The sequence below is a fragment of the Mus caroli genome, unplaced genomic scaffold, assembly GCF_978045245.1.
Source record: "Mus caroli unplaced genomic scaffold, Mus_caroli_1 scaffold_9, whole genome shotgun sequence".
NCBI lineage: Eukaryota > Metazoa > Chordata > Mammalia > Rodentia > Muridae > Mus > Mus caroli.
The window spans coordinates 56,135,603-56,156,884 of NW_028227264.1; the positions used below are offsets into that span (position 1 = coordinate 56,135,603).

General features: G+C 39.8%; 1 protein-coding gene across 3 annotated transcripts in view; it reads left to right on the forward strand.

Annotated features, from left to right (window-relative positions):
• The window catches only part of Pkib (cAMP-dependent protein kinase inhibitor beta), a 97,997-nt gene that overhangs the window by 39,624 nt on the left and 37,091 nt on the right, over positions 1-21,282 (forward strand). For all 3 annotated transcript variants that reach the window (XM_021174711.2, XM_021174714.2, XM_021174710.3), the window contains exon 3: positions 6,747-6,813. The gene's annotated coding sequence lies outside the window, so the exon portion shown is untranslated. The remainder of the gene's footprint in view (positions 1-6,746; positions 6,814-21,282) is intronic.

Genomic DNA, 21,282 nt, shown 5'->3' on the forward strand with positions numbered 1-21,282 from the left:
AAATCACAATAAATTATGACAACACATACATACACACACACACACACACACACACACACACACCAAACAAAAAACAAAACTAGGCTATGCAACTTAATGAAGACAAGCATGGAAAATAGAAGTTGCTTTGTTGATGAACAAAACAACAGTATTAACTTCAGTTTACTTTTCAAGGATGATTCTTATTAAAATCCCATGCTTATCAAACATCCCTTTATAAATGATTCAAAGCAGGATGTACTCAGAAGCATGGAGGCAGAAGTGGAACTTTTGAAGCAAGATTGTAATATATTCTAAGTTACACACAGAACAATGGTCTCAAAAAGCCAAGGGTCAGGCTTGAGCTCAATGACCACACAGTGATTGGTTGTCTTCAGCTGCCATGGAACACATTGATAGGCCTTTCCCAAACAGATCAGCTTCCTCTGGGCAGGTTACTGATGTTACAAAAGTAGGGATGGGATATTGTGGGGAATATTAAAAAGAATGGCAAGTTCCCACGCTATACCCAGCAACTCTCAGCCCTGGTGGTCTTGCTGGCCAGTTCTTATCTCACGGAGACTCTCTGACTCAGAGTTCCAAAATCTCTCCACTCAGCTCACTAAGTTCCCACTGGCAGGTCGTTACCACACCCGCTCCATGCTTCCAAACCCCCACAGCCTTTGTGGTGCACATCTGGCAAACCAAGGCTTTGCTGCTGTACCTTTCTCTCTGGAACCCAATCGAGGTGCTGTGTGAAGAAAAGCACCACACAAACTTAGTTCAGAAACAATAGTAACTCAATCTCTGGGCACAACAACTAGAATTCTAATCTTGTAAACCATATTAAATCTAAATCCTCTGGTGGCGAATCTGCCAGGATTTGCCGTCTAATCCAGGAGATGCTAGTAGCTACAGCTTGTCCTGTCAAAATCCCCATCCACAAAGGCCCCTAACTCTCTCCTGCTTCCTCTCTTCCTCCCTCCAACCCAGAAGTCCTGTCTACTTGCCTAGTGATGCCTTTATTCATTAGGGGATAGTTCACAAGAAGCCACCTGAGTACATGGCTCATTCCTCATTCCAGACAACCCATTCTGGGAAGGCAGAATTAACATCAAAATACAACAACACCAGGGCCATCCACAACAATGGGACATCTGGTCTTAAAATATAGTAATGTTAGTATAACATTAAATAGAAGTATCTTTGAATAATACAGAACCTTATCCAAAGCAGCCACTGAGATAGAATTCATCAGTCCCACTTCCTACTGACTTCCATATGTGTATCATATGGCTTCTAGGTTGACTTACTTATTTCTCCTGTCATCAGTCAGTGTGACTTTGTGGTAGGCAGACTTGGATTCAAATCTTGTTTCTGCTTCGCACTGACTCATATAGATCTGAAGGTTCCCTCAGGTATCTGATATTATTAGTACTTTCTTGTGTATTATGTAAAGATTCAGTGAGATGCAGTTCACATCATCAGGAAAATCATGGCAATAACACTTCCTGCCTCCTTCTTTCCCAGGAAGTAGAGGTATACAGTTTTGTGTCTAAGACACTTGTTTCTTTCCCTTATGAATACGAATGATCAGGTACAAAGGGTAAATCTGGTAGGTTGGATATAACAATATTGGTGGCATATCTAGTATTTTAGCTCAATTAAGTTTATAATTATCCATGGAGATATTTTTCAACTATAATGCACAATTGTTACCCAAATCTATTTGTCCTTTTTTTTTCTTTCTGTATCAAAAGATTCCAGAAGTTACCTAATTTTTATTTTATTATTTTATTTTATTTGTAACGGTAATAGATCACTTAATTTGTTGACTTTTGAAAGCAAAATAAAATTCTATCATAAAAAGATACTGGAAGCTATGCAGCAGATATGAGACATTTACAAACTAACTACAGTCAGAATGTTACATAGGATATAGAGGAGGAAGCTTTTAAAATGTGTGCTTTTACTGAAGCTTTGCTGGTAACCATTAAGAAACACTGAGCAATTTATAACAAATGTGAGCCTGCTGCTCTACTTGGTGCTTTGTTTATTATGTGGCGCGTCCTGGGGTCAGGAGAGGAACTTTTCTGTCTGAGCTGAGTGACTTGAAGGTCAGAATATAACTCTAAAGATGCAAGAATCACAGGTTCCATACTTACCACAGGCTCATCTTCCATCCATGTGTGCCCTTTCTTTATGCAATTCAACATAAAAAGAAAGCTCTCTCACTCCCCACAAGCTAACTTAGTGCTTTATAGCAGCTGCTGCCTGGGTGTTCTGCATGTACTTATATTGGAAAGATCATTTTAGGTTGGGTCTTCCTACCCTGCATTCACTTGGAAGAATGATAAGTAATGTCTAATCATTATATTAAAAAAAGATAAACAAAACAAACACCATAGTGAAGAGGTGTGGGATCCCAAACATGATCCACTATTGAGAACTTATAAAACTCAAGTAGAGCATGAAAGCTTAAAACTACAATTAAATCTCCACCCCCACCATCCCAGACAGAAAGACCATGGATAACGCAGTCACTATGCAAAGAGGAAGAGATTACTACCAGATTTTTCTTCAAAGGAACGGAAAGGAAGATCAGTTTCTCAGACAAAGAGATTTAGTGTGAGCAATTTCAATGGAAATGCAGTGCTTCCAGAAGAAAATCCTAGAGACTTCCTAAATGTTCCCCCTGAGCAGCTGTAGTGTGTGTTTATACCATGTGTTTTTGCAAGAAAGGAAGCAGTCTTTACAAACTTGATCAATCTGAAGTTCATGGTACTAAGAGAAACAGAAATCTTTGCTGTGATTCCTTCCTGAAGTATTCTATCTTTATTCGATAGCATAGTTAGGTGTAGAAAGATGGGACTTGGAGGGTACACAGTGTAACATCCCCTAAAAATTCTAGAACAATGGTGATTGTCCAGCAACTGGAATAAATCTCACAAATGACATAAATTCCCAAACTATTGCCTGTTTCTTACAGGAGGCAGCTTATTTTATTCTTATAAACTGTTATATATATATTTTTAACTTTAAGGCTTAAATGTAAAATGTACGAAACAATAAAGATCGAGGAGGATTTTGTCATTTCTGAGGTAAGCAGTATCCTAGAGGTAACATCTATCAGAGCTAAGATGCCTCTGCTGCCTTTGCCTCTATTCTCTCACCTCATCTCCTTCTTCCTCTACTGTGAGGGTTTCCTGCAAAAGGAGAAGATGCTACAGTCCTTGTTCTGTCTCTCTTAGGATTTCTGAAATTGAACTTGGCTTGTTCAGAACCTTGATGAACACTGTTCTGTTTCAAGACATGATTGTTTTATTTTTCCAGCAGATCTCTACATGCAATTTAAATATCCAGAACATGACATTCCTTCAAATGTCTTTGCCAGCTGGAGTTGATTCTATTCTGTTTTTAATCATTTTGTACTCCCATGTAAGAAATGCCTGTATATTTTCCTGTGCTGATCTTTTTGCTGCATCTTACTGATTAGTGTGCAAACACTCCATTATTAAGCTTTGGACAGGCAGTACATATTTTTTATTCTGACATTCTCTTCTCATTTGTAAACTATATAAACTATAAAAAAATGTTGATCTTCCATTTTTCAATTTGCTCCTTTGTCTGAGTCCCAGACTCCTGGCTCCAGTTATTGTCTGAGTACGTCCCTGTCTCTTCTACTCTAATTGCTAATAATCTCGATATCGCTCTCTATTACTCTCTCCTCCTGTCATTTTGACTATTGTCCTTCTTCCATCGACCCTGAGCCTAGAACATGTTTACATGGTTTTAGATCAGGCTGACCCTCATCCAGTATTTCATAGGACTACTTTCCATGAACTTTTTAAAATGCTTTTCTTACCATATGTATTTGTTAAAATAAAGCCACAAAGTAGCAGTGGCTTAACCACAGTATAAGCTGAGCTTCTCCTTCCAGACAGTTCTACCATGTGATCAAGGATATACAATGATTAGACAGTACCACAAGCTCCTCCCATCTTCTCATACTATTTGCAGTGGAGAGAGTCTTTGTCTACCTTGCGATCAAGGAATCCCTCCACACATTCAGTCCAATTTGCAAATAGGATAAGACTGCTTTCCTTTCAGAGTGTGATCTAGAAGTAACATAGACTCCTCACAATTCATGTTAATGAAATAGTCCTTTGCGATGACCACACCTACCAACACAGGAATTACAGTACTAGTCTTTGTGCTAAGCTTTCTTGTTCTCTAGAGGCATGGGCAGGTAGGGGGGTTGCTATTCACAGGGAACGAGCATGTCATTTCTTCATTATAATAGTTTTACTATCTTCACCTTCTGGTGGGTTTTTATTGCCCATTTCTGAGATTACATCTAGGGACTTTTCATTTACATTTCTGTTTGCTCACTGTTAATCTACCCATTTTTATCTGAATTTTGATATATGAAAAGTCAAAGTAATGGGTGTAAAACTATTTTCAAAGTCCATTGAAGAAGTATTTTGCATGTAACATTAGTCAAAAGGAAGCCAAGAGGAAATAAATTGTTCTATTCATATTTCATGGTCTTGTCCTGTCATGGACAGAGTAGGTGAAAATTTGTAACATTCAATTTCATTCTAGAAAGCATGTAAACTTAATAGAATTTAATCATCACTTTGAAAACATAAATAACAGGCATGGATCTATCTAACTGACTTAATAGTGAATTTCTGTTTTTACTTTCTCCTGGATCTTTGCCAAGAATTACATGCAAATGGCTAAAGAAAGAAAGTAGAGTTAGGAAGATTTTTTTCCTTATTTTGGATTTTTAGTGATATATATAGGCATTAGAGTCTATAAATGTTTAAGTTCATAATTTTTTTATCTTCTTGCTACTTCCCACATGACTGTTGCATGATTTATTTTTCTCTTCCTCTCCTCACTTCCTTCTGTTTGGCCTATAAATATAAGGCTTAACTGAAGGGAAACTGTCCCTGAGTGATTGGAACAATACAAAACCATGTGAGAAGCTGGTTATAGGAACAAGGCTCAAAAGTGTCCTCTTTCGATTTTTAAGATTGGGAAGTATGCAGTCGGATAGCTGCAAGTCTAAAATGTACCTTGTGCGTGTTGACACTCGGCAAAATGTTTATTGCATTTTTCCCCACCACCTGGGAAAAAGTGTGCTAGGGGTAAGACAAGTGAGTTACTGTTTTATGTCTTTGAAGTGTTTAAAAACAAACTTACATGAGAAGAAAGGCAGTTAGTTCGAAGAAATGTACAATGCATGGGGTAAGTCCAATTGATGTACTGCTCAACCTAGTCTTGAAGAGATGTGAAAGACTTCTGTGAAGGAGTGCTCAAATTGACCCAGAATAGATGAGTAGATGCCAGCAAGTGGTGAGAGAAAATTGAGGGTAAAGAGCCTCAGCCACAAAGGCAAATATAGACCCAATGCTTGAGTACAGCATCAGAGTTTTAGCACTGATGCATACTGGATTTGAGTGAAAAGCAAGGAGAAACTCAGAATGAAGTTAATCCCTATGGGACAACTTGTACCAAGTAATGGGTCTTGAGCTTGATTATGTAGAGATAGGAAGTCTAGAAATGATCAGTCATAGGGTGAATATGAGCAGATTTACTTTAAAATGATTCCACCCAATATGTAGGTAAAGAATGAATCTTCAGGAAACAAGCAGGCATGTAAGAATATAATTTATGAGATAGTTGAGATAACATAGGATGGAAAACGGGGCAATTAACTGGGACATAAGGATACTTGACTGCTTTGTAAGGATACTTACATGCCTTATTGCCTTGGAAACACTGGTGAGTCATATTCCTACTACTTCCCACCCTATTTGCAACGTGTGTTTAAACCAAGATCCAGGGGCCATTCTTTGAAGAGGAATTCAATGTGTGTAGTTTATTTCCATAATTGGAATGAAGATGGTTGGATTCCTTCTCTGTGGTTTCCATATCTGTGCTAGGCACCTGGATACAATGTCTCAGTTTCTCTTACATTTCTGGCTGCTGTGGAACAATACCTGATAGAAATAACAACAGTTTAAGAGGTTTAAGAGAGGAAGACTTAACTGGGGTCACCAGTTAGGTGGATACTACAATTTATCACTCCAAGAAACATGGGACATCCGCAGGCATCACAGATAGTGAGAGCTGATGCTTCATAGTGTTGATAAAGAAGAGATGGCCAGATGGGCCTGGGGCCAGACTATAATCTTAAAGCCCACTTCCAGTGATCTATCCCCCTCTAGAGAGGCCCTACTTGCAGGTCACACAGTCAAGGTTCTGCCTACAGATGGGGACCAAAAGTTCAGATATACAAGCCTGTAGGAGACATTTCATACTCACATCCTAAATGTTTGATATGCATAGTTACAACTTCTCAAAAATATAGCAATGCCAAGTATTTTTTTTACAAGATTGTTCTGTGAATGGCAATAAAACTGTTGACTGTGATGTGTTGTGTCTATGAGATGATTTTTTTTCTCAACTTGCCTTTGATCAGTACTAAGGCAGTAATCACCTGCTAGATTTTGTAGCTGATATCTTCAGTACATCTGGTGTTGGAAGTGCAATCACTTTGATTTTCAACACACAGTATCTCTATTGACTCAGAGGGTCTGGTTTCCCTAAGGAGGCCAGGAAAATCTTAATGTTTATTTCTTGGACCCTGTTTTAAAAAACATATATCCAAAATATTCAAATTTGGTTACTCATGTAATTATCCTCTTTTCTGGTTCTTCAAAGATTTTTCTTCTCTGCTTCTTTTCCTTTTCCAGGAAAGACTCCCTTTCGGCTCATCCTTCACCTGTCTTAGAAACAACAGCACATTTTAACCACAGATTTGTAAGTATCCTTTTAATTTTTTTCTACTTAAGAAATTAGATACAAAAAAACAAACAAAAACAAAACAAAACAGCCGGGCGTGGTGGCGCACACCTTTAGTCCCAGCACTCGGGAGGCAGAGGCAGGTGGATTTCTGAGTTCAAGGCCAGCCTTGCCTACAAAGTGAGTTCCAGGACAGCCAGGGTTATACAGAGAAACCCTGTCTCAAAAAACAAACAAACAAACAAACAAAAAACAAAAACAAAAAAAAAGAAATTAGATACAAATTTGGGGAAAAATAGCTCCTTTGGCAAAATACAGCCACACAATATGAATTGACATGAAAATTTGCAAAATTTACCACTCTTCAAAATAGCAACAGAATATTATGAAAGAAACCAAACACCAATCAAAAAATCTTTTAGCACGTGTATGTAAAACTAGTGAATATTGCATTTATTCTTTGGCCAATTACTCTTTCCTGATGTCCTTTAATTATGTTTTTCTCCTGTGTGTATCTGTGTCCGTACTTTTTATGAGGTCAGCATGTTACCTATTACTCAAGTGACATACCTTATATCCACATGTTTTAGAACAGCTATGGCACAAGTAGGAAGGAAGAGACAGAGCATGGATACATGGATATGTGTGTTTATACATTTAAAAGTCATATGGTGTGCATTTTGCATGCTTAACAGTTTTAGTAAATATTTAACATTTCATACTGCATCTCACACAGCTAAGGTCTGTTCAGTTTCAACACATTTCTCAAATGCCTATTGCTGTGTATGATAATTAAGTTTAATGGTTCAGTTCAAAATCTAGTGCAATCTGACCCATCCTATACACAATCAGGAGTTTAAGGTTGAACATGTATTTTGACAGATGTGTTATTAGGTAAAATTAGAGGTACCAGGGAGAAAAAAAAATAGAAACCTGTTGTGCAAATGTTATCTGTGATGATACCATTTTTTACACCTTATTATTAAAAAAAAAAACCTGTGTGGATATACATCAAGGTAAAGAGTACAGATCCAGGGACCATGCTGTAGAGCAGTGGTTCTCAGCCTTCCTAATGCTGTGACCCTTTAATACACTTCCTTCTATTATGGTGATACCCACCCCCCAACCATATAATTGTTTCATTACTACTCCCTAACTGTAATGTGGCAACTGTTATGGATTGTAAAGTAAATACCTGGTGTACAGGATAGCTGATATGCAATCCCCAAAGGCTCAAGAGCTACAGGTTGAAAAATGCTAAGGAAACGAGATCAAGAAGTCAAGGCCATTAGCTAAGGTTCTCACTGGCTCGGAAATCTGTACCTCATATGTTTGGACTTCACAACTGCAAACATCTGTGTCTGTGGGTGTATTGACCTGGAATAATAACTGCTTAAGATCTTTTTATGATCCCAGGAAATTCTCAAATCACTGTTCTTTAGTATTCATGACCTTAACATTTACAGAGTAACCAATATACCCAGCCAACAGGAACTTGACATATTTTTAATTTGCCTCATCAGATAAGATCTAGCTAATTGTGTAGTTAAGAGGTATACTCAACTCTTAAGCTTTCAGTAGCAGTGCAATCTGTTTCCTAGCTGTGTGATCCTAGCTCTTTGGTTCTAATCCATGCACTTATTAATTTTTTAGTCTTGGGGGTAGGGAAGTACCTGAACTCTTAAGGATGTTTCACTTGACTGTACAATGCAGGCTACAGGGCTTCCTTCACAGCTTGTAACAGGAACTAAGTGAAAACAATGAAACTATACTACATTACTCTCACATTTCCTCATCTTTTCTATGTCATTTTGTAAACCTTGCCCTTCTATACAATGATGACTTCCTTAGTAAACATATATAAACTCTCTTACAAGTTAAGTTGGTCGCTGTGGAATCACTTTGACAACTGTTTCAGGATGGATTCTTTCTTGGCCACACTTGCTGTTGTTTCTAGCAAACATCTTAGATCCTTGACCTGCAAAGTAATCTGTGGACAGGACTTTGAGAAAGATGCCTTTTTTAAAAAGTGAGATTCTCAAACTACTTGGTCATTAATACTAAAGGAAGTGTTGTGGTTTGGATTGTAACAAATGGGTGTTCCTAGAGCTCTTCCCCCTGAAATCCCTATTTAGCAGATTGAATAGATATTTGGTTTCAAGAAAACAAACAAACAAACCTGTATCTTATGTCTATATTTTGAATTACAGCCTCGCTATGTTCTAAGTGTTGAGCAAGGGAGCTGTATGTGTGCCTGGCCAGTGTGGATGAAAGGATATACTTGTGTTTGGCAATCCAAATCAAGTTGAAAGAGTGGAAAACTGGTGTTGAGATGTCTAAGAGAAGCCAGGTGTGAGGGGCAACTGACAGGGAATAATGGGGGTATTGCAAAGATCAAGGAGCTTTTACTGGTCTGTCCTAGGTCCTCTGCATATATGTCATGTCTCAATCACTTGGCTTCATTGTGGGAATCCTAACAGTGGGAGCAGGGGCTGGCTCTGACTCTTTTGCCTGCTTGTTGGGACCCTTTTCCTCCTACTGGGTTGCCTTGTCCAACACTGATGTGATGGTATGCACATAGTATTATTGTAGCTTGTTATGCCATGATTGGTTGATGTACCTGGGAGGCCTGCTCTTGTCTGAGGGAAGGAGGTGGGATGGGGTATATATGGAGGTGAGGGAAGGTGATGGAGGAGAGGAGGGGGAAGAAACTGCAGTTGGGATATAATATATGAGAGAATGTTTCTTTTTAAAGTCACCTGAGAAATTCATTAAATGGCAGACTTTCTCTGCTTAAAAGGACTGTTGGAGACAATCTAGCTTTGTTTCTTCTTCATAGAGGAGGAGAGTAACTTAGTGCTTCACCCACGATCACAGAAGACAGGGATTACAAATCATATTTCTTCTCCCAACTCCACTCTGCCCCTATCATACTAGGCTGACTCTGCCTCTGCCATTTCAAGAACCAGTAATACTAGTGAATCCACTTTCTCTGAGCAGTCAACAGGGAGCTAGAGAGCGCTCTGCCTTGCAGGTCCAACTGCATTTGGAAAGCAAGAGTGTCTTCCTTTCAGAGTCTCACTCAGCAGGAAGGCATCCAAGGCACCATAGAGGCAGGCTGTGTGTCCCATGTCCACCCCCACTGTTGCCCTCCCACCTCTTCCTCTGTGCCTCTTATCAAATTCCATTACTGTATCTGTTGCTAAGAAAGAAACTCCAGAAGGAAGACCAGGTTTCAGAAGGGAGATGAACATCTCTCAGATGAGAGGAAGACACCAGTTAACATATCTCTTTCTGGTTTCCTCAACATGAATGGGTTGTTCATACAAGTAGGCGTCCACATGCATTGACCACATCCAGTCTCCCCAACTTTGGGAGGTTTGGTTTTGTGGACTCCAAAGAAATAGAAGCAGCTTAGACCATCTATGTGCTTGCCTAAGGTGTTTCTCAAGAAGCAGGAGCTCCAGATCAGATGACAACCCATTGTGAAGCCTATGTGCCTCACTCTTTGTTGCTGGTTCTTTTTAGCTCAGCCGCATGTAATTCTGTGAAAACAGGTCAATTTTTAAATGCAAATAACTTGAGAGTTTATGAATTGTTAAGTAGGACACATGAGCTATCTTGCAAATTATTCTCACCTCTCACTTAGACTTTGCAATGCTCTCTAAACTCTTATATTTTACAAGTGTGCAGGTATGAGTATAGAGTGCAGAGGACAACCTTGGGTGTTGCTTCTTGGTAACTATGCACATTTACTTTGAGGCAGAGTCTCTCACTATCTTGGAACTTGTCACCAAGCCCCAGGGTTCACCTGCTTCTACCTCACCAGCTCTGGGATTATAAGTGTGTGTCACCATGCCTGGCCCTTCTTTGTTTCTTTCTTTGTTTCTTTCTTCCTTGCTTGCTGAGACAGGGTCATGAGTACTTTAACTGATAAGTTATTTCTTCAGTCCCTGAAAACTCATTTCTTTATGTGCATGTATGTGTGTGTGTGTGTGTGTGTGTATTGATGTGAGTGTGTTTATGTGGCTAAGAGTACATGTGTGTGCACTTGCCAGGGAGACCAAAGGTTGGTGTTGGGTGTCTATTTCCCATTGCTTTCCACCTTGAGACAGGGTATCTTTTTTAACCTTAACATCTAGTCAGATAGCCTTGGCTGGCCAGTTGACTTCAGGAGTACCACATCTCTATCCCTCTAGTGCCAGACACACAGACTCACACCCAGCATTTCTGTAGGTTCTGAGGATCTCAGGTCCTTGTGTTTATTGGCCAACTGATTTTTTTCCAGCCCCTTAGCTCATTTCTTAAATCCATTTTTCCTCTTTCCAATCTGTGCTGTTTGTTACAGCCAAACAAACCTGAAATGCAGGTCTCGTTGTCCACTATTTCTTAAAATCTTTCAGTGACTTCCTGTTGCTAAACACACCTAATTTTTAATGTGTCTGAGTGACATGATTTCTACCAAATTTCCCCTTTATCTCCTGTTGTTTGGTGCCATCTTTCTTGTGCATTGGCTATATACCCTTTCTTTATGTTTTAAAATTAATTTTATTTTATGTTTATTGATGTTTTGCCTTGGATGTTTGTATGTGTACCATATGCATTCCTTAGTGGTCCAAAGAAGAAATTTGATGCCCTAGCACTAAATGTAAGGGTGGTTGTAAGACACTATATGGGTGCTGGGAACCAAAAATGGGTCTTCTGTAGCAATAACAGTGCGCTTAACAGATGAACTATCTCTCCAGTGCCTTGCATGGTCTTCTTACAGCCATGAAATGTGCCGTTATTCTCTCCTTGTGAAACACTTTTTTTTCTCTAACCTCTCAGCAAGTGCTGCTTTCATGCATTCATCTCAGACTACTGATGAGTTTGATGTTGATACAGAGGTCCCACACCCATCACCATTCCTGCGGCCTACTGTAGTTTTAAATCATATTAGTCCCCTGTTGATGGTTAACTATGATTACTTCGTCTATTAAGAGTTCTTTTTTCACAATCAGCTATTGGATGGATCACAGAGCCCCCAATGGAGGAGCTAGAGAAAGTACCCAAGGATCTAAAGGGAACTGCAACCCCATAGGTGGAACAACAATATGAACTAACCAGTTCCCTGGAGCTCTTGTCTCTAGCTGCATTTGTATCAAAAGATGGCCTAGTCGGCCATCACTGGAAAGAGAGGCCCATTGGACTTGCCAACTTTATATGCCTCAGTACAGGGGAATGCCAGGGCCAAGGGGTGGGGGTGGGTGGGTGAGGGACTGGGGGGGGAGTGTATTGGGGACTTTTGGGATAGCATTGAAAATGTAAACGAGGAAAATACCTAATCAATAAATAAATTATATAAAAAAAAGAACTCTTTTTTTCTCTTTTTTTTTTAAATTAGGTATTTTCCTCAATTACATTTCCAATGCTATCCAAAAAGTCCCCCATACCCACCCTCCCAATCCCCTACCCACCCACTCCCCCTTTTTGGCCCTGGGGTTCCCCAGTACTGGGGCATATAAAGTTTGCAAGTCCAATGGGCCTCTCTTTGCTGTGATGGCCGACTAGGCCATCTTTTGATACATATGCAGCTAGAGACAAGAGCTCCGGGGAACTGGTTAGTTCATATTGTTGTTCCACCAATGGGGTTGCAGTTCCCTTTAGCTCCTTGGGTAATTTCTCTAGCTACTCCATTGGGGGCCCTGTGATCCATCCAATAGCTGACTGTGATCATCCACTTCTGTGTTTGCTAGGCCCCGGTATAGTCTCACAAGAGACAGCTATATCTGGGTCCTTTCAGCAAAATCTTGCTAGTGTATGCAATGGTGTCAGCGTTTGGAAGCTGATTATGGGATGGATCCCTGCATATGGCAATCACTAGATGGTCCATCATTTCGTCACAGTTCCAAATTTTGTCTCTGAAATTCCTTCCATGGGTGTTTTGTTCCCATTTCTAAGAAGGGGCAAAGTGTCCACACTTTGGTCTTCGTTCTTCTTGAATTTCATGCGTTTAGCAAATTGTATCTTATATGTTGGGTATCCTAAGTTTCTGGGCTAATATCCACTTATCAGTGAGTACATATTGTGTGAGTGCCTTTGTGATTGGGTTACCTCACTCAGGATGATGCCCTCGAGGTCCATCCATTTGCCTAGGAATTTCATAAATTCATTTTTTAAATAGCTGAGTAGTACTCCATTGTGTAAATGTACCACATTTTCTGTATCCATTCCTCTGTTGAGGGGCATCTAGGTTCTTTCCAGCTTCTGGCTATTATAAATAAGGCTGCTATGAACATAGTGGAGCATGTGTCCTTCTTACCGGTTGGGACATCTTCTGGATATATGCCCAGGAGAGGTATTGCGGGATCCTCTGGTAGTACTATGTCCAATTTTCTGAGGAACCGCCAGACTGATTTCCAGAGTGATTGTACAAGCTTGCAATCCCACCAACAATGGAGGAGTGTTCCTCTTTCTCCACATCCTCGCCAGCATCTGCTGTCACCTGAATTTTTGATCTTAGCCATTCTGACTGGAGTGAAGTGGAATCTCAGGGTTGTTTTGATTTTCATTTCCCTGATGATTAAGGATATTGAACATTTTTTCAGGTGCTTCTCAGCCATTCGGTATTCCTCAGGTGAGAATTCTTTGTTCAGCTCTGAGCCCCATTTTTAATGGGGTTATTTGATTTTCTGGAGTCCACCTTCTTGAGTTCTTTATATATATTGGATATTAGTCCCCTATCCAATTTGGGATAGGTAAAGATCCTTTCCCAATCTGTTCGTGACCTTTTTGTCTTATTGATGGTGTCTTTTGCCTTGCAGAAGCTTTGCAATTTTATGAGGTCCCATTTATCGATTCTCGATCTTACACCACGAGCCATTGCTGTTCTATTCAGGAATTTTTCCCCTGTACCCATATCTTCGAGGCTTTTCCCTACTTTCTCCTCTATAAGTTTCAGTGTCTCTGGTTTTATGTGGAGTTCCTTAATCCACTTAGATTTGACCTTAGTACAAGGAGATAGAAATGGATCAATTCGCATTTTTCTACATGATAACCACCAGTTGTGCCAGCACCATTTGTTGAAAATGCTGTCTTTTTTCCACTGGATGGTTTTAGCTCCCTTGTCAAATATCAAGTGACCATAGGTGTGTGGGTTCAACTCTGGGTCTTCAATTTTGTTCCATTGGTCTACTTGTCTGTCACTATACCAATACCATGCAGTTTTTATCACAATTGCTCTGTAGTACAGCTTTATGTCCAGCATGGTGATTCCACCAGAGGTTCTTTTATTCTTGAGAAGAGTTTTTGCTATCCTAGGTTTTTTGTTATTCCAGATGAATCTGCTGATTGCCCTTTCTAATTCGTTGAAGAATTGAGTTGGAATTTTGATGGGGATTGCATTGAATCTGTAGATTGCTTTTGGCAAGAAAGCCATTTTTACAATGTTGATCCTGCCAATCCATGAGCATGGGAGATCTTTCCATCTTCTGAGATCTTCTTTAATTTCTTTCTTCAGAGACTTGAAGTTCTTATCATACAGATCTTTCACTTCCTTAGTTAGAGTCACACCAAGGTATTTTATATTATTTGTGACTATTGAGAAGGGTGTTGTTTCCCTAATTTCTTTCTCAGCCTGTTTATCCTTTGTATAGAGAAAGGCCATTGACGTGTTTGAGTTAATTTTATATCCAGCTACTTCATTGAAGCTGTTTATCAGGCTTAGGAGTTCTCTGGTGGAATTTTTAGGGTCACTTATATATACTATCATATCATCTGCAAAGAGTGATATTTTGACTTCTTCCTTTCTAATTTGTATCTCCTTGATCTCCTTTTGTTGTCTAATTGCTCTGGCTAGGACTTCAAGTACAATGTTGAATAGGTAGGGAGAGAGTGGACAGCCTTGTCTAGTCCCTGATTTTAGTGGGATTGCTTTCATCTTCTCACCATTTACTTTGATGTTGGCTACTGGTTTGCTGTAGATTGCTTTTATCATGTTTAGGCATGGGCCTTGAATTCCTGATATTTCCAAGACTTTTATCATGAAGGGGTGTTGGATTTTGTCAAAGGCTTTCTCAGCATCTAACGAGATGATCATGTGGTTTTTGTCTTTGAGTTTGTTTATATACTGGATTACGTTGATGGATTTCCATATATTGAACCATCCTTGCATCCCTGGGATGAAACTTACTTGGTCAGGATGGATGATTGTTTTGATGTGTTCTTGGATTCGGTTAGCAAGAACTTTATTGAGGATTTTTGCATTGATATTCATAAGGGAAATTGGTCTGAAGATCTCTATCTTTGTTGGGTCTTTTTGTGGTTTAGGTATCAGAGTAATTGTGGCTTCATAGAATGAGTTGGGTAGAGTACCTTCTTCCGTTTCTATTTTGTGGAATAGTTTGTGAAGAACTGGAATTAGGTCTTCTTTGAAGGTCTGATAGAACTCTGCACTAAACCCATCTGGTCCTGGGCTTTTTTTGGTTGGGAGACTATTAATGACTGCTTCTATTTCTTTAGGGGATATAGGATTGTTTAGATCATTAACCTGATCTTGATTTAGCTTTGGTACCTGGTATCTGTCTAGAAACTTGTCCATTTCATCCAGGTTTTCCAGTTTTGTTGAGTATAGCCTTTTGTAGAAGGATCTGATGGTGTTTTGGATTTCTTCAGGATCTGTTGTTTTGTTTCCCTTTTCATTTCTGATTTTGTTAATTAGGATGCTTTCCCTGTGCCCTCTAGTGAGTCTGGCTAAGGGTTTATCTATCTTGTTGATTTTCTCAAAGAACCAGCTCCTTGATTGGTTGATTCTTTGAATAGTTCTTCTTGTTTCCACTTGGTTGATTTCACCCCTGAGTTTGATTATTTCCTGCCTTCTAACCCTCTTGGGTGAATTTTCTTCCTTTTGTTCTAGAGCTTTTAGGTGTGTTGTCAAGCTTCTAATGTGTGCGCTCTCTAGTTTCTTTTTGGAGGCACTCAGAGGTATGATTTTTCCTCTTAGGAATGCTTTCATTGTGTCTCATAACTTTGGGTATGTTGTGGCTTCATTTTCATTAAACTCCAAAAAGTCCTTAATTTCTTTCTTTATTCCTTCCTTAACCAAGTTATCATTGAGAAGAGTGTTGTTCAGTTTCCACGTGAATGTTGGCTTTCTATTAGTTATTTTGTTATTGAAGATCAGCCTTAGACCATGGTGATCTGATAGGATGCATGGGACAATTTCAATATTTTTGTATATCTTGAGGCTTGTTTTGTGACCAATTCTGTGGTCAATTTTGGAGAAGGTACCATGGGTGCTGAGAAGAAGGTATATCCTTTTGTTTTAGGATAAAATGTTCTGTAGATATCTGTTAAGTCCATTTGTTTCATCACTTCTGTTAGTTTCACTGTGTCCCTGTTTAGTTTCTGTTTCCATTATCTGTCCATTGGTGAAAGTGGTGTGTTGAAGTCTCCCACTATTATTGTGTGAGGTGCAATGTGTGCTTTGAGCTTTACTAAAGTTTCTTTAATGAATGTGGCTGCCCTTTTATTTGGAGCATATATATTCAGAATTGAGAATTCCTCTTGGAGTATTTTACCTTTGATGAGTATGAAGTGCCCCTCCTTGTCTTTTTTGATTATTTTGGGTTGGAATTTGATTTTGTTAGATATTGAAATGGCTACTCCAGCTTGTTTCTTCATACCATTTGCTTGGAAAATTGTTTTCCAGCCTTTCATTCTGAGGTAGTGTCTATCTTTTTCTCTGAGATGAGTTTCCTGTAAGCAGCAAAATGTTGGGTCTTGTTTGTGTAGCCAGTCTGTTAGTCTATTTCTTTTTATTGGGGAGTTGAGTCCATTGATATTAAGAGATATTAAGGAAAAGTAATTGTTGCTTCCTGTTATTTTTGTTGTTAAAGTTGGCATTCTGTTCTTGTGGCTGTCTTCTTTTAGGTTTGTTGAGGGATTATCTTCTTGTTTTTTCTAGGGCGTGGTTCCCGTCCTGGTATTGTTTTTTTTCTGTTATTATCCTTTGAAGGGCTGGATTCATGGAGAGATAATGTGTGAATTTGGTTTTGTTGTGGAATACTTTGGATTCTCCATCTATGGTAATTGAGAGTTTGGCTGGTTATAGTAGCCTGGGCTGGAATTTGTGTTCTCTTAGTGTCTGTATAACATCTGTCTAGGCTCTTCTGGCTTTCATAGTCTCTGGTGAAAAATCTGGTGTAATTCTTATAGGCTTGCCTTTTTATGTTACTTGACCTTTTTCCCTTACTGCTTTTAGTATTCTATCTTTATTTAGTGCATTTTTTGTTCTGATTATTATGTGTCAGGAGGAATTTCTTTTCTGGTCCAGTCTGTTTTGGAGTTTTGTAGACTTCTTGTATGTTCATGGGCATCTCTTTCTTTAGATTTGGGAAGTTTTCTTCAATAATTTTGTTGAAGATGTTTGCTGGTCCTTTGAGTTGAAAATCTTCATTCTCATCCACTCCTATTATCCGTAGGTTTGGTCTTCTCATTGTGTCCTGGATTTCCTGGATGTTTTGAGTTAAGATCTTTTTGCCTTTTCCATTTTCTTTGATTGTTGTGCTGATGTTCTCTATGGAATCTTCTGCACCTGAGATTCTCTCTTCCATCTCTTGTATTCTGTTGCTGATGCTCGCATCTATGGTTCCAGATTTCTTTCCTAGGGTTTCTATCTCCAGCGTTGCCTCACTTTGGGTTTTCTTTATTGTGTCTACTTCCCTTTTTAGTTCCTGGATGATTTTATTCAATCACCTGTTTGGTTGTGTTTTCCTGCAATTCTTTAAGGGATTTTTGTGTTTCCTCTTTAATGTCTTCTACTTGTTTAGCAGTGTTCTCCTGTATTTCTTTAAGTGAGTTATTTAAGTCCTTCTTGATGTCCTCTACTATCATCATGAGATATGCTTTTAAATCCAGGTCTAGCTTTTCAGGTCTGTTGGGGTTCCCTGGACTGGGCGAAGTGGGAGTGCTGGGTTCTGATGATGGTGAGTGGTCTTGGTTTCTGTTAGTAAGATTCTTACGTTTACCTTTCGCCATCTGGTAATCTCTGGAGTTAGTTGTTATAGTTGTCTCTGTTTAGAGATTGTTCCTCTGGTGATTTTGTTACCCTCTATGAGCAGACCTGGGAGACTAACTCTCTCCTCTGAGTTTCAGTGGTCAGAGCAGTCTCTGCAGGCAAGTCTCCTCTTTCAGGGAAGGTGTAGTTATCTGGTGTTTGGACCTCCTCCTGGCTGAAGATGAAGGCCCAAAACAGGATCTTTCCCAGAAGCTGTGTTGCTTTGGCCTGTGCAGACTGCCCTCCACGGAGTCCCGGAACCAAGCTGGCTCCTGGGGAACCTGAGGCAGAAGCCTCTCAGGTGGGCAGACACCTGTGCTCTGACCAGGAAGGTGGCCGGTTGTCTGGAGTCTAAAATGGCGCCGCCTCGGAGGCTCTGTGGCTCTCGCCTGTCCCAGAGACTGCTGGCCTCTGTATTCCACACTCTCACTTGTGCAGACTGCCCTCACGGAGTCCGCGGAGTCCGCGGAGTCCCAGAACCAAGCTGGCTCCAGCGGAACCTGAGGCAGAAGCCTCTCAGGCCGGGCGGACACCTGTGCTCTGACCAGGAAGCTGGCCGGTTGTCTGGAGCCGAAAATCCTATTAAGAGTTCTATATCAGGCATATAGTTGACACCCACCAGATATTTTCAGGTAAATTTATAAGTGAAAAACTTATATTTGAACAGTTATTTTTTTCTTTTTTTATTTTTAATATTTTTATTACATATTTTCCTCAATTACATTTCCAATGCTATCCCAAAAGTCCCCCATAGAGCCCCCCACTTCCCTACCCACCCATTCCCATTCTTTTGGCCCTGGCATTCCCCTATATTGGGGCATATAAAGTTTGCAAGTCCAATGGGCCTCTCTTTCCAGTGATGGCCGACTAGGCCATCTTTTGATACATATGCAGCTAGAGACAAGAGCTCCGGGGTTCTGGTTAGTACATCATGTTGTTCCAACAATAGGGTTGCAGATCCCTTTAGCTCCTTGGGTACTTTCTCTAGCTTCTCCATTGGGAGCCCTGTGATACATCCAATAGCTGACTGTGAACATCCACTCCTGTGTTTGCTAGGCCCCGGCATCGTCTCACAAGAGACAGCTATATTTGGGTCCTTTCAGCAAAATCTTGCTAGTGTATGCAATGGTGTCAGCGTTTAGAAGCTGATTATGGGATGGATCCCTGGATACGGCAGTCTCTAAATGGTCCATCCTTTCATCACAGCTACAAACTTTGTCTCTGTAACTCCTTCCCTGGGTGTTTTGTTCCCAATTCTAAGAAGGGGCACAGTGTCCACACTTTGGTCTTCATTTTTCTTGAGTTTCATGCGTTTAGCAAATTGTATCTTATATCTTGGGTATCCTAAGTTTTGGGCTAATATCCACTTATCAGTGAATACATATTGTGTGAGTTCTTTTGTGATTGTGTTACTTCACTCAAGATGATGCCCTCCAGGTCCATCCATTTGGCTAGGAATTTCATAAATTCATTTTTTTAATAGCTGAGTAGTACTCCATTGTGTAAATGTACCACATTTTCTGTATCCATTCCTCTGTTGAGGGGCATCTAGGTTCTTTCCAGCTTCTGGCTATTATAAATAAGGCTGCTATGAACATAGTGGAGCATGTGTCCTTTTTACCGGTTGGGACATCTTCTGGATATATGCCCAGGAGAGGTATTGCTGGATCCTCCGGTACTACTATGTCCAATTTTCTGAGGAACCGCCAGACTGATTTCCAGAGTGGTTGTACAAGCTTGCAATCCCACCAACAATGGAGGAGTGTTCCTCTTTCTCCACATCCTCGCCAGCATCTGCTGTCACCTGAATTTTTGATCTTAGCCATTCTGACTGGTGTGAGGTGGAATCTCAGGGTTGTTTTGATTTGCATTTTCCTGATATTAAGGATGTTGAACATTTTTTCAGGTGCTTCTCTGCCATTCGGTATTCCTCAGGTGAGAATTCTTTGTTCAGTTCTGAGCCCCATTTTTTAATGGGGTTATTTGACTTTCTGGAGTCCACCTTCTTGAGTTCTTTATATATATTGGATATTAGTCCCTTATCTGATTTAGGATAGGTGAAGATCCTTTCCCAATCTGTTGGTGTTTTTTTTGTCTTATTGATGGTGTCTTTAGCCTTGCTTTGCAGTTTCATGAGGTCCCACTTGTCAATTCTCGATCTTACAGCACAAGCCATTACTGTTCTATTCAAGAATTTTTCCCCTGTGCCCATATCTTCAAGGCTTTTTCCCACTTTCTCCTCTATAAGTTTCAGTGTCTCTGGTTTTATGTGAAGTTCCTTGATCCACTTAGACTTGACCTTAGTACAAGGAGATAGGAATGGATCGATTCGCATTCTTCTACATGTTAACAACCAGATGTGCCAGCACCATTTGTTGAAAATGCTGTCTTTCTTCCACTGGATGTTTTTAGCTCCCTTGTCGAAGATCAAGTGACCGTAGGTGTGTGGGTTCATTTCTGGGTCTTCAATTCTATTCCATTGGTCTATTTGTCTGTCACTATACCAGTACCATGCAGTTTTTATCACAATTGCTCTGTAGTAAAGCTTTAGGTCCGGCATGGTGATTCCACCAGAGGTTCTTTTATCCTTGAGAAGAGTTTTTGCTATCCTAGGTTTTTTGTTATTCCAGATGAATTTGCAGATTGCACTTTCTAATTCGTCAAACAGAATTTCCTTTTGCTTTAGTAAAATAAAATGACTTTCAGCCATCTTGATTACTGCTTTTAATGCACAATTGATACAAAATTTCCCTTGTATTATACTCTAATGGTGTTCCTATTTCTGAAGTCTATTTGCTCAATCAGTAAAGCTAATTTAGGTAATTACTAAGCTGAGTTGTCGTTTTTTTTTAACTAAACCAATTAAACTAAGCAATTAAATCTTGGTAACAGCAACTATAAAAAAAAATCACAATTAAGTGACCCAAAGAGATTTCAAAGATTCAGGATGGCTGGCTCCCTTCAGTGCCAATTCGGCTCAGCTTCTGTGAACAAGTCCTTTTGATGTTTTCCCACTTTTGTTTGGGAAGACATCTGACAGTTGTCTGTATTAAGGCTAATTCCCAGGTTGTTCTTTGTGATGGCTAGTGTTAAGTTGTCAACTTGAAAGAATATGAGGGACAGGTCACTCTGTATGCCTGTGGGGATTATTTTAACTGCATTATATGAGAAGGGAAACCTACTGCTGTGGGCAGCACTATTCTGTGGTAGGAATGCTGAACTTTGTAAGAATACAAAGTCACTTGAGCAGGTGCAGGCATTCATCATTTTTGTCTTTCTTACTGTGAGTGAATGCGATGTGATGGACAACTTCAACATCCTGCCATCTTGATGGTCTGTAGTCTTGAACTACAAACTCAAATAAATCTTTCTCCCTTAAGTTGCAACATGAGAAGAAAGACACCTGTAGACTCAGGTGGGTCTTTTTGTTTGTTTGTTTGGGTTTTTTGTTT